Below are 14603 nucleotides of genomic sequence, written 5' to 3' on the forward strand. Positions count from 1 at the left end.
GGATCTTGTTTCTTTAATGCGGAGTTCGAAAATACCCTCAAAAGTTATCTCCCACGTATTCTGAGTGAATTTTAAGTGAAATTTGGACTTATTTAAGATTCAGATCGCATGTTGAATACGCCTGAAATGTGGTATCTGGTGATTTGAGTTTCCGGATTGCCTTTTGGGCACCGCCTGCTCGTGTACAGCTGAATAATAATAGTAATAAACATTTTTTATATTATTCTCCTGGATGGTAGTGGTCTGGCGGCTCACTGCAGATCAAGTAAATGGTGTGGGCGGGTTGTATACGTGCGGGGGGGAGTGGGTGGGTGGGTTGGGAGATACGTACAAAATTATAGTTGAAAACCGCGAAGAGGAGAGCACTTTAGAAGATCAAGGTATAGATGGAATAATAATATTAGAAATGTTAAGGAAATAGTGTGGTAGGGTGTGGGCTTGATTAATTTGGTTCAAGATAGGACCTCAGTCCGTGTCTCATAGAAAACACAACCCATTACCATTACAAAGATCAGTTGGTTAACGCTGTTTAAGGAAATAATCGCTGTTTACTCTGAGCTGTATGGAGCCGATAATACACTGTGGGCAAAACGCAGATTTACTGACTGTTAAAGCAGATGGTACATAAAGGAACCACAAGACTTTAAAGGGTAAAATAATCTGTCGGTTCGGTTGTCACTAGGTTGTTTTTAGCTGGTTGGCCCATGTGGTGTGGCTTTGGTGGTGATGATGGTTGCTTCGGAGGCGGCGGGGATTATGATGTTGGGAGTGGCTGTGTTGATTATGATTGACCCTCTTGATAACTTTGCAGGCTCACAGACGAGATTTCGATTCGTCATAATGCCAAGGTTGGTCATGATCCTACAGGGACCAGAAAACACTGAAATCTTGTGCTTTAATCACGCGAATGGCTGTTTATTATGAATAATGCACATGGAGTATCGAACAGCGTTCGTTGCCGAGGAAAGATGAGGCGGATACATTCATCTATATTTATCGAGGTCTTCCGAAGTCAAGAGCTGAACTAGGTTATTCGTGATTTCTCGCAAAATGAGAGTTCATACACGTGCTCAGTCAGGAGCAAAATGTATTCAGTCACATCTTTTATATTGGGTTACCGATACTCGTATTACAATGAACTATATTTCACTAAAAGGTTTTAAGTCTGTGACGATTGTTAATATCTAGGGTCAAGAACCCCAATAGAAATGTTTAAAATATGGTGGTTTATTTCTAAAAAAACTGTTTTCCTTATGTATACACACAACCATTCACTATTCAGTAGGCCTCTCAATGTGTCAGTAAGTCAGTAAGTCAGCCAGCCAGCCAGCCAGCAACCTACTAGCCAGTCAGCCGGTAACTCTCTCCGTAACTCATTAACTCAGCGTGTCACTCTCTGACAGCCATCTTCGAACTCACAGCCGTGAGAACCTCAAATCCTGCACTACTCAATAGCTCACCTTGTACCCTACACAACTGCACATAGAACTGTTGTGCATTCTAATTAATCATCAAACAGTACGCTATAGTATTCAGTAATACCCTACAGTGCAGTAAGTTTACGGTAGATGTAGCAGTTCTTAATGTTTAAACAAGCCAGAAAACGTCTTCACAGCGTGAGAATTACTGTCAGGATCTGACATTTGTAACATGAACCACATAACTCCAGAGCACTGCTTATATCAATACCGATTTTAATGTATTTGTTCTTAATTTTTAATTGGTTATGACTTCATTACGGTGATAATTCTCCAACCGCACGATTTTGAGGACAGGGTCAAGTGAACTCTGAAAAATGTCCTGAGTCTCAAAGACTCTGAAGGTTACAGCCTCGAACTCTGTCCTGGAGACAAATTCGTCATCCGGTCCGGTTCTGTAAAAAAACCGCGAAACAAATAGCATCACATTCCGTCCTTACAGCATTTTCTGTTGTTTCTTGTTTCATCAACGTGAATTCTGTTTTATTTTTGGTTGGTTCCAAATGCGGAAGAAAATAAAAAGCTAGAAGACTTTTTTGCGAATGGAGGTTCGACGTCATTTAGGCAGGAAATTTCACGAACGTCAGCCCATCTGGTTATCCATTTCTTGGCGTGGCTGAGTGAGACAATTGGCAGAAATGTATATACCTAAGACTTTCGCCTGGATCAGTGGCGTTTCAGCCTCCACGGGCGCTTTAAAGAGTCTTTATAACTCATACCTTATTACCAAAAGAAATCTTCCGTTTTCGTATTTTGGAAATACCGGTGTTGAGCCATCAGACTTTATTACTCGATATCAGTTTATTTGTTTCTTGTCACGCTATTTTAGGGTTTTCTTATGTCCCCCGTGTGTGCTATCTGTCCTTCAATGTGTCTTTTATTTAATATTAAAATATTAGGGAGGGTTACGAATTACAGAGTTCTCATATATTTTCATCCACTCCCATTTCGTTACCTCTTCAAGGTCAAGATGTCTTTCTCCAAAAAATTCTCATAAACACCCATCTATTCATCCTCTAGAGTGAGATCAGTTTTACACCATTGTAAACCACAAAGTTATAATTTTCATCTTTACAAGGAGAAAATAAATGTTCTTTGCTTTTGTATCTTGTTCATGTCTTTGTTTCGTTTTTATTTGTTCGGAATTTTAGCTGTTTCTGCCTTATCTTTGGTTTACTTTTTCCTTTTTTCCTTTCCCATCTTCTGATTGATTGGGTCCTTTGGCGTGTCGCGGCTTAGAACTAATTTTGGGGCAATAGATCTTGAAACATCTAATTTGATATGTCATCAGCCCATCTCAAGATATCTACCATCACAAAACAGTAGATTACATCGCAGATGGATGAAGACTTATATGTCTTGAGCGGTATTCGAAGACGCCGTCCTTAGAGCGCAAACGTTTCATGTACTGCACAGGCCGACAAGAGCTGTTGCTGTTTGTACAGCGGGCCCTCAGGAGAAGCAAATCGCCCGCCACTGTGTATCTCGCAGTTGGTACCAATTGCCAACATCCGGCGCGAAGGGAATACTTTGTTTGTTTTCTTATCCCATCGACATTTCGATCCATGTATATACCCGTGTCGTGTAACGTTGGTGTTATTGTTTGACACAGAAACGACATAAGTGATTACTTTTCTTTTCTACGCTAAACGAAAATCAACTTCAGGTAGAATTCTACTGCAGAAAGATCTTTTTCGTATTTAACCCGATAACTTTAAACAAAGTGTGTAAAGATACATTTATATTCTCTTCAGGTCTATAGATTTCCTTTGTGAATGTCTAACAAGGCACATTTAAAAAACTTAATTTTATTTGTCCACGTAATATTATTCTCGTTTAATTTTGTATAGCCAGCAATTATCTTAGATAATCGGCCCTGAGTAATATAATCAGATAATTTAGTATCGTTTACATAATCTAAACTTCAGTGCTGTGAGTTTCGCAGAATAACAAAGCTTATAAATTACAACGCGGTAAATTGTAGGATACGACATGAAATTTAACGCAATAAATTATTTCGCTAGCAGACCTCGCGTTATTCGTAACAATTATCACAGGAAACATTCGGTAATGAACCGAAATTAAACAGCCTGAAATGTCTACAATTTATAATAAAACATTATTAATAACGTTGGTTTTACCATAAGCAAGGCGTGACATCGTGCACACTGTTGCAGCACGGTATGACCGCAACAGTGATGGGTTTTTTTTTTCATTTCGTGCTTTCGCGGTTTCCATCTGTTACTTCAATGGTAGCTTGTTTTTGGCGACAGCCGTGGGCGGTTTGATATTGATCTCCATTGTGCAGTTGTTAGCAGGTATTGAGACCACTTTTATATGACAGATGTTAGTTAATTAAGGCCCCTCATTTATACAATCTTATGCTTCAGTATATGGTTCGTATAGCCTACAGAGGATAAGTTGTTTTAGTTGTTATTGTTTCACAAAGGCATGTCAATTTCATTGGAATCCTCACTACTCATAACAGAACAGAAGGTGACTCAGATACAGCCATACTAATTTAGTGTGGCTGTTGACTTGAGGTGCGCATTAAGTCGAGTGCATAGTGATTTCTTATGAAAGAATGACAATGGATTCGTGACTGACATTTCTGCAATTAAGTGAGACTAAATGTAATTTCATTTTATTTAGTAATGAGGGCTGAAAAATCGGCTAGGTTGTCCAGACCGTGGGATATTCTCCGGTAAAGCAGATTTAGTGCGAAAGTGACTACTCGCTTTCTCCTAGTGACGTGCGGTGGTACTTTGTGTCAATGTCTGTGATCTTACATGGTTTGTTACCAAGGTAATGGGTTAGTTTTATCTTCATGAGTTAAAGTTGTGGTTGGCTTGTTGCACCGATTCTGTGTAACTATCACAGTTTCGTTTTTCGCTCTTTTGTGATTTCTTTAATATCCCAATAACAACACATAGAAGGATAGCTTTAGTAGTAACATTGTTTATTTTTATTCACGAGGTACCGGATTTGAATCTCGAGCCAGAGGGTTTTTTTCTCTTATTTTTCTTGGTCTCGTCAGGTTTCGCGTGATTATACCTAGAAACAGAACATTTAACTTCACGTTAAAAATCTTTACAGAGTAATCATTTAATTATGTTTCCATAATTGTCGACATTTTATAATTTAACGACGTACAAACAGAATAACAAAAGAACTCAGACGTCATCAGAACATTAACTGCAATAAATTGGTTTACTGTTGCTACCTTCGGATGATTTTGAAGACCTTTCAATAACTTGAAGATTGCTGTCTTATGGATTGTTGCGTCATGCAGTCTAACAAACTAACTAAATGGCTTACCGAACCCGAAGGTTCATCACCGAATTAACCAAAGCCCTCCAACGGTCCCTGTCCTGGGCCAACAAAATTCAGTTTCCTTCAACTCCTATCTCCCATTGATCCCTCCTGACATTATCCTCCCATCTAAGTCTAGGTCTCCCCAGCGGTCTCTTCCCTTCAGGTTTCCCAAGTACCCGGTGCACACCTCTTGTACCATCCATGAGCGCTACATGCCCTGCCCATCTCATTCTTATCGAACGTCATGTAGTCTAGTAGTTTATTTTGACGATGGAGGCTTCTGGTACCTCTGATACGCCGGTAAACTGCTACCACGCCGCAAAAACGCGGAAGACACCTGTCTTCACCCGCCGACGTGAGAAGCTAAAAGCTTACTTCCAAGGCCTAGAGGCAAAGTGGACTATACAAATAGGGCACTGGGCTTATTCTGTCTTAATATTTTAATTCTGTTTTCGGATGGGCGGTTACTATAAACATTGCAAGTATGTTTTTTGTTATTTTGTATTTTTTATTAAGTTGTATTTTGTCCTTATAAATAAATCGGTATAAAGTGAACAGTTATTTTCATATGAGTGGATTTAATTTATTGCAGTAACCCCATCTTATTTATAGATAGCTTTTAGTAGAATTACGTTATTAAATTTCTTTCAGTTGTGATTTAATTACAATTGAGAATATTTTAATGTGAGGGGAAAAGGTCATTCAATGAATCGATACATGGCCCTGAAGTGATTTTATTATGAAAGTCGTGGAGAATTATGTAAACTTTAATCTGTTAGTAGTTTGGAAGATGAAATAGACACGAATTGCTCATTTCTAGTTCATTGTATGCTTTCCGCGACTGATACGTCCCCAGATATGCGGAGAGAGGTAGAGATTGAACAGGATAGCAACGAAGATACGGACGCTTATCTGTTTGTTGAAGTTAGCACAGCTCGTGGTTCGCAGTTGTACGGCATCCGAGCATGTAACATTTCATAGAAACATTTCAATTAACTCCATGGCTGTTGTAAACCTGAGCGTAGCAAGGTCTAGGAAGAATGAATTAATGACATTCTCCTTGCTTTATTTTGTGTGAGAGGGTGGTTTATTTAACGACGCTGTCAGTAACTCTGACGGTATAGAAACGGTTGATTTAAAAATCGACTTGAAAGGATACGTAAGAAGCGATCTGGACCTAATTTAAGGAACTATCCCGGCATTGGATTGGGAGGACCGTTGAAAACAATGAAACATCTGTCAAAATGGCCGATATCCGGTCGAATATTTGAAACTAGGGCCTCTCGAATGTGAATTCGAGGCATGACTGCTGAATTTAAAAAGGCATGATTGTAAATGCTATACATTAACACACTGTTCAATAACTTGACTTTTTTATTTTTCAGAAATAAAGTAGAGGCTTCGGGAATTGTTATGAACCGCTATTCAGCCCAGCAACGTGCGGTAATTGTTGAATTTTTTGCGAAAAATTGCTCAGTGTCATTGATGCAAAAAGAATTTCACAGAAATTTTAACACCCGAATGTCTGTAGCGAATCTTAACGCAGGACTTGCTTTTTTCTGTACAATATCCAACTGGTGCTGGCCTACGGGCGATTAATTAATCATGCGCCATCTTTTAGCTCTTTTAGAAACGTGGCATGAGTGTGCAGACTGGATTCAAGTGTATCGGAATAAGAGCCAGGGTCAAGATCTTGATAACTCGATTATGAACATCGCGCTCCGTGTAGGTGGGGAATTTCTAAATCAAATGAGCAACTGTCAGCTTCTTGAAGTTCCACAGCGCAGCCTCGTGTCTTTTTTACGTAGCAGCGCTTCTTAGTCAGGTAATATTGCTGTCTGCAGTATGACAGCAACGTTACGTCATGAGTGTTGCGTGTAGACCATTAAAAAGTTGTTGCTTGTGCATCTGCTGACCATAACCTTACTTTATCTTATATTCATGATTCCCTACTTACCTTTCTTCATTCCTTTGTTTCTTTGTGCCTTTTTCTTTCTTTCGCCAGTGTTTTATCCTCTTTTTTTCGTCGTCCCTCCTTTTTGTTCCACTCCTTTCTCTCCTTTTCTCTGTGTTATTCTTCCTTTCAATGTTATACCCCTTTTTGTATCTCTCTTTTCCTATTTCTTCATGTTCTTTTGCATTTCCTTGTATCGTGACCCTCATTCTGGCCTTCTGTGGTTTTGTAACATTACAACTCTTCGCTTTCTCCCTTTGTGTTACACTCCGACATATTTAATCCACTGTAACCTTCGATGTCTCTTCCACGAACACAAGACATACAAAGACCAGTTTACAATTGTTTTGTGCTCGTATGAAAAATCGTGAAGACCCGAACACATTTTGTGTGCACACTATTGTATAGGAGCACACAACTTCCTTGTAATGGACTGAATACAATTGTAACCAGGAAATGTTCCTGAGTGTGGACAGTGTAGTGTCATGATGTCTCGCCTCGTTGTTCAATCTCTCTCGGGATAGTTGTCGCACAAACGCGGCCAGTGGCTCGCATTAGCTGCAGCAATACACACAGTAGTGCACAGTCAAGGCTCAACACGAACGCTATGGCGTGTAGCATTCTCTGTAGCCGTGGTGCTCGGTGATAATTCTCGCAGTTCGCAAAAAAAAAAAAAAAAGTTAATGGATGGAATTGTGTAATTTTCACATTTTTGTCACTGTCTCCCATCCGACCGACATTCAGTTAATTTCGTCTGTGGAAATTGTGGCATTATTACGAACAGACAAACATTTCTGTAAGCACTCTCAATATATTTAAACGTAGTTAAGTAATTAACTTAACAGGTTACTTAACAGTAATATTTTCTAGCGGACGAATCAGTACGGCTGATACAACATTCATTACTGAACTGTTTTTGTAATGCGAGTTAATTTTATATGTGCATTGTGGTCAGTTTCAAAACAGGCTTCTTCGGGAACAAACACGATCATGTTTATGTTTTGTTGTATTTTGATATTAGTACGTAAATTTAATTACGTTAAATCTCAATAAATGAAACTCAAAATGTGTTACTGATCTGGATTATGTATTTCAGTCGATAGAATGGATAAAAATTGTTTTTTTTGAAAAAATATTTCCGCTGGTAATATTGTTCCTATTTGGAATAATGGCATAAAAGTAAGATTTTCATGGTTTTATGCAGAAATGAACATGGTATCCAGGTGTTCTGAGAAATTAAAAAGTTCTTAAACCACCGTTAAGTAATTTTGCATTCATGTACGAAACGGTTTAAAATTCTCTCCTTGTAGTTGGATCTTTTGCGTGGATCGCAGCGCCAGCCGCTGGAGACGTCCGCTCAGTCTGTAGAAATGTATGGAGCGTTGTGGTTGGCTTATGTAGTGGTTTAAAGCGGATATAAAACAGTCATCGTGGGCGTTATGTAGACTCCCGTTATGATGGATTGTTGCTTCAGACGCGCGCTAAACGGTGCTGAGCAAACGTGCTTGATACGTTATTTGTAGTAAAATATCTTACATAACATAGTACGACAAATTGAGGGATATGAACATTTTTCTTTGAAAATCAGTCTTAAAATACAAATCTCCAAAGAAAAATTCCACAGGGATTTTTCTCTTAGTTGGGCCCTTTTGCCTTGGGAGCATTTTCGAAGCATGAAGACGTAAGGGAAAGACGGTAATGTTATATAAAACCTTTCCACGGTGATAAAACCTAAAAGAATATGTACGATATTTTGGGAATTTAGTACGAAAACAAAACTGTATCAAAAACTACACAGACACTCCAAGTACGGTAAAGTTATTTTCATAAGATGGCAGTGTTTCTGTGCCAAACCGCTCTATTGCCTATACAGCAAAAAAGCAAAGTTTGTAATGTAGTGTTATGGATTTCAAAGCAGTGGTGCCATTTGGAAGTAGCGAGAGGTCGTTTGCATACTTAAGGAAAACTTGAGCATGTTTTGAGCTCGCAATACTTCTTAGACATAATTTCCCTTCGAATTAAAATGCCAAGTTACTTGTTTCGTTGTTTTAAACTTCTTTTGATCGCCCCAACTACAAACCATAGGATTACAAATTCAAATGCTCCATAGTTAATTTCTTATGTTTATGCCGTAAAGTGGTTCCATCTGTTATTAGTCTGTGGAAGATAATGTATCTATGTAAAATTACAATTTTTTTCAGCTTTATTTAGTGAATGGTGGAATTCGTTATATGTATCTAAGAGGAACATGCATAATTCTTTGTGTTGTGAAGTTTACAGAAATTTTAATATGAGCCATGACATAACATCCGTATTATGATTTCATTTATCCTCAGGCTTGGAATAAAATGGAGAAATCGGAATGCATGCACATTTCTGTGGTTATCCTCAGAAATTTCGAGTGATTGTCGGAATAATTTGTGGTTTGTGGTAAGAAATAGCTTATTATATCCACGTATTTACGAGACAATTTGGGAACGACAGTATCAAATCAAAATTGTATTCATGACGACATTAAAACAGTTTAATTTCAGGAAATGGTTGCTAACTTTGAGTTCACAGTAGTTTGTCTTATCGTCCCCTGCATAAAAAAATACATGAAGTTTGAAATTGTCAGAATGATCTGTGAATCTGGATGTGTTGTGTTCAGAAAACAGATTTTCTTTGAGGTCAGTGTGGTAAGGAGCATATGTAAGGGAATTTTCGAGTGATTGTTGGAATATTTTGTGGTTTGTCACAACTCATAATCATCGTAACATCCATCATCACCGCCTACACAAACATAGCTGGGATGCGAACCTGGTAATCAATCAATGTGTCAGAGCGCCGTATCAGCTCACTGACAATTACGCAACTCGTTGTATGAGTGTCGTACATGTGACCTATTTTATTGGTATCCATTTTGTTGGGCTCAGGGAACAACAGGTGCCCTAATTCCTTTGTTACCTTGCCCTAAGGTGCACAAACATATTCCATGAAAGACGTTTTGTTTGGCTGCTAGCAGAGTTGACGTAACGTTTGTATCCGTCGAGGACAGCAGCGCCATTTCATAGCCTGCGGTGTCATCTGGAACGAAGCCTTATCGTACGAGCACGTAAATGCGAAGTGAAAACCAATGTAAGCACAGGAACATTTCTTCCAACAAAGGGAAACGTTTTAACGCAAAAAACGCAAAATACTCTTCTTGAGTTATTTATTTTGTTCTTGTGGGTAAGTTTCGTACTGAGCTCCCCTGAAACCTAGTGGGGTAGACCAATCATGTCACGACTGCAAGAAAATTGGATTCTACTGACTACTGACAAAGCATGTGTAGAATACTTGAAGGAGCTACTGAAAGAGAAGAGAGAATAAGGTTAAGTAAGGAACGAAGACATTATGAGTAGGTTAGCAAGTGTTCTGCATGACATGAATGTCTGACTTGAGATTTGAGTCACAAATGGATAAATGCGTAGCGTACGTCGGGATTGTTAGATTTTTTCTTCTCTGGCGCCAATAATTTTCCCGTTGGTCCCAAGTGTCAAGAAATCTCTCATGACTTGATACAGAAATGACAAATTAAGATAGTATATGCTCAGATATAAATTGTTTAAACGTGTTTAAATTAATACACAGTTCAACATTACTTTAAATTTGCTCCATCAAATGTTTGTGTCTGGCATTTTTTATCTGGAGAACATCAATTTTACGGTAGGTTGCACGTAAAGAAATAAACGCAATTTCTTTCTCAAATCCTTTGAAATAAATAAATAAATGAACATGTACTAATTAGTAACAAATTTGAAGGTAACTTCGCGGTCCTGGTTAGAAGTCGTCTGGACAGGACGTGGACCTTGATCTCAGATGATTTCTTTGTTACAGATTATCCCTGTAACTCTACTATGGTGCTACGTGTTCTTTCTCTTTATTTGGATTAATCTGATAATATTTTGTGAAGTGTTCATATTGTATACCTCATTATTATGCAGTTTTCTCCATTTTCCAGTCGCTTTGTCTGCCTGCTCTTAATATTCCCCTTACTTCTTCTCAAACACTTTCATTTTACATTACTTTGTTTACTTCTAACACGTTATGCCTAAAGCACAGGGCAAACCGTAGAGAGTTTATTAACTTATACTGCAGCATTACTGCTTACGTGAACTAGGATCCCTTCAAAATATAAAATATAAATTATTTTTAGTCCTGAAAGGATAAAAGTAACAGCGTAGTGTCTGTACGTACGGATTTAACGAGCACGCCTCTGTGAAATTCGGTTGACTCGACAGATCTCTGTATAATACGTTACATAAACAAAATTCTAGCATATTCGGCTAATAAATATAATTTAAAAACCTTAAATATCCCGTTTATACACAGTTACCTCAGATATTCTGCGCGTCTGAAGTCTTGGAATCGATTCCCTGGGATGAAGCGTGGATTTGTCATTAGTTAACCTCTCATCGGATTGACCACGCAAAACAGATATGTTTGTAATTTTCTGCAACTGTTTATATAAATAATAGCCTGATTTATGTTATATAAATAATCGTTTGATTTACGTATATTAGTTTCATAGCTTATTCCGTGTTTTGAATTAAATATCCCACAGAACACAAACCCCCGTGCTTGCTTTTTGCTATGTTTATCCAATCCTAGGTTTTATCACCCAAATAATTGGGGGAGAGCACAAATTATATGTCCTGTTATTTTCTCCCTCTTAGGTCCATGTGTTTTCCTCAGAATCTTGTTTCCAAGCTCAGTCGTCATATTCTTACATTATTATGAAAGAGAAAGTTTCACATCAGTACAAGTAAACTCGAAACTTTGTGAATATTAATATTGTATGCTAACCTCTGCATTTCTGAATTTCGTTAAAGTGATTTTGCTCAGAGCAGTGTCAGAATATGAACCATGCGTGTGCTGTTTCGTGTTCCCGAAAACAGAAATCTTCATGAAATGGTCTCAGTTCTAACCACATGAAACTGTTCGGAACAATGTGGCGATGGTACAAGAAGAACGTTGCGGAAGATATTTTTAGTCTTGGCAGAGACGTTGGAAGGGGCATATCATGTTAAAAGGCGATTTCTTTTCTTGAAGAATGACTCCTGTTACGTAATTGTCACACGTCGTATTTTTTCACTCTACTCCCAATATCTGCGAAGCGAATACAATGGGAACTTTTCTTCCCATGAGGCGCTTTTGTACACGCTTTCAATACATTGCGCTGTTCGATAGTGTTCTGTCACATTTCACCAACGCTGCCGCTTGGAGCGTCATGCAGACAGCCAGCTAAATTGAATCATCCATCGGGAATAGAGCTCAATTTGGGATTTTATCGAAAATGACAAGTTCAGACCTCTGCTTTTCCAACAACGAAACAAGGTTCAAATTGCTTCAATTGAATATTGTCCGAATTTTAGTTATCAGTGGAACATTCATATCTTTTCGTAACGTCACGCTAGAGTTTCTAGTGCAGAAGGAAGTCGATTTGAACTATTTTCCGAAGTCAAATGTAAACGATAATTTGTTTATTTAACTCGCTCTTGTGTGTATTTAAACTAAGAATTTCAGTGTTTCCTCCTCTGGTGTGGATTAGCAATGTTTGAGTTTAATCCAGTTTGAATATTGGCCAGTGACTGGCTATTCTGATGTATTCTCTTAGTCTCTTCAGGCAAATATTGGAATACTGCTTTAAATATGCCACGACAGCTATCCCTAACATCTTTGTCCATTGATTTTATATCTTAACTGCAGTATTTCACGATTTTCCTCAGTCTCGAAAGGGAAATGTTAGGCTGGTGTGTGATGGTTACTGTGTCCACGTCGGTGAGGCTGTTGATATTTTGGATTTCGGTGCCGTATAGACGCGCAGGTACGTCTTCAACCCTGAAGATTTAGACATAATATTTATCCGAAACGTTATCATCCACTTATGAGTTTACACGGCGCCAAAATCTAAATCATTATTTTTGGCTGGTATTTGAAATGAGGATGAGGTCATTAACGTCTGTAACATTACTAATTCGTTAGTCGTGACTACCCTGTTTTTTTTCCGGATTTCATGTGAAATAGGTGACAAGGCGGCGTGAAATAAAAATGAAAATAACATAAACCGATTAAGCATATATTTTCTCTTGCATTTGTTTTCGATGTCCCTGAATGCCGAAAGTACAGTAGGACCTGGTTATGCACCATACACAGAATTGACTGTTATAACCAAAATCGAGATTACATTTTATATTAAAAATCACTAACATTTTGTTTAACTATTCTATAGATGTTGATTCCTAAATAAACCATTTGTATTTTAATTTTCTGATATTTACAACCGTCAGAATATGCCTGTGAGTTGAATAAATTTGCAAGATAGAGCATCACCAATTACAGAACAATTAATCTTTTTCCACGATCATACTCTAATAATTATTTTAATAATCTTAACAACAGTACTATATCTATTAATATCAATAACTACAAATAGAAATGTAAATCTATATATATATATATATATATATATATTAGAAGGACAAACAATTGAATTAATTTGAACAATTGCACCAGCTGTAATCTTAGTATTTATTACTACCCTGTCACTACGACTACGAAATTCTTTCTTAAAATTTTCATATCCAAGTAAAATTTCTTACGTTAGCCTTTGCATGTGAAATGCCACAATAGCTGAGAACAAGATGGCTTCTTTTCTTGTTGATTCCATGACACGTGCCTGCATGTGCTTGGTTAGGGTGCCTTTACTCCCTGAATATCGTATTTGATATATTATAGGGGAAAATAATGCAACGCGAGGGATGAAGTGGAGTGAAGGTAGTATCTACCAATGAAGATGGATGGAGTGTGGGTTGTGGAGACTATCTGAAACCCAACCCCATAAAAAACCGAGGTAGGAAACATTGAAGGGAATATAATTGGATGGATGAATGAACATGAAGACGTATAAAGAGGAGGAAGGGTTGCGTAGGCAGTAGGGTGGAACTAGGGGATGAGAAGCATAAGAGAGACGAATGGACAGTGGTGAGTTCTTTCTGAGTGCGTTCGAGATGAAACTGCGTCCCGTATGTTGAATGGAGAAGACCCGTGTTTCTGTGTATCAAAGTCGACTGCTGTAGAGAGCTTCGTGTGTTCTGTCGTTCGCTTTGGCTGTGTTTCGCTATGTTCTAGTGCTTTTCAGGCTGTTCTCCGCTTAACCCCGGGGTCACCGGAAGTTTTATAATACATATTTTAAATATAAATGACAGTTTTCAAGAAAGTTTATAAAAATATTTAAAATCGAAAGCCCTTAAGTTGAGCTCGGCTATGGTTGAACGTGTTGCTTATATTACCGGAATCTAGCATTATTATATTACATTTAATGCAATGAAATCTTCTAGGGCAGGCGAGCTAATGTTGAGTGGTACGCGAACTAAGTAAGAAAATTAAAAGTTAATTCAATTCAGTTCATTTATTAAAATTAACATAAATAACAGTTTTCCCTGAACGTATTTAGTTTATGGTATATTTAATGTGTTAAATTAGAATTAGTGGTACGCCAGGGAAAAAGGTTGAGAACCCCTGTTCTAGGGCGATCGGCCGTGTGACTAGGGAGTTCATGCGTTAAAATGACTGACTGCCCGAGAAAACTTGAATGCATTCAGTCGCCGTGTAAGCTTAAAGTATTTTTTTGTGTGTAGTATGATTATTCGCACTCTACAATCCGATGAACGTAAAAAATAATATAATGGTAAATTACTTTCCTTCAGGATTAATGTTGGCAGCAGTGAAATGGATGGCGGATGTGAATAATGTTTTACATTTTCCCATTTTTGCATCTAGTTCGGTGATTCTAAGGAGATATTTTCTCGTGGTCGTTAAGTTTTAATACAAGC

General features: G+C 38.0%; 1 protein-coding gene across 2 annotated transcripts in view; it reads left to right on the forward strand.

Annotated features, from left to right (window-relative positions):
- Nucleotides 1-14603, forward strand: part of mspo (M-spondin) — a 169375-nt gene that overhangs the window by 15296 nt on the left and 139476 nt on the right. The window lies entirely within an intron of this gene.

This window comes from Zootermopsis nevadensis, unplaced genomic scaffold (genome assembly GCF_977971745.1).
Source record: "Zootermopsis nevadensis isolate Lab colony 2312 unplaced genomic scaffold, Znev_1.0 Znev_ptg000016l, whole genome shotgun sequence".
Classification (NCBI taxonomy): Eukaryota; Metazoa; Arthropoda; class Insecta; order Blattodea; family Termopsidae; genus Zootermopsis; species Zootermopsis nevadensis.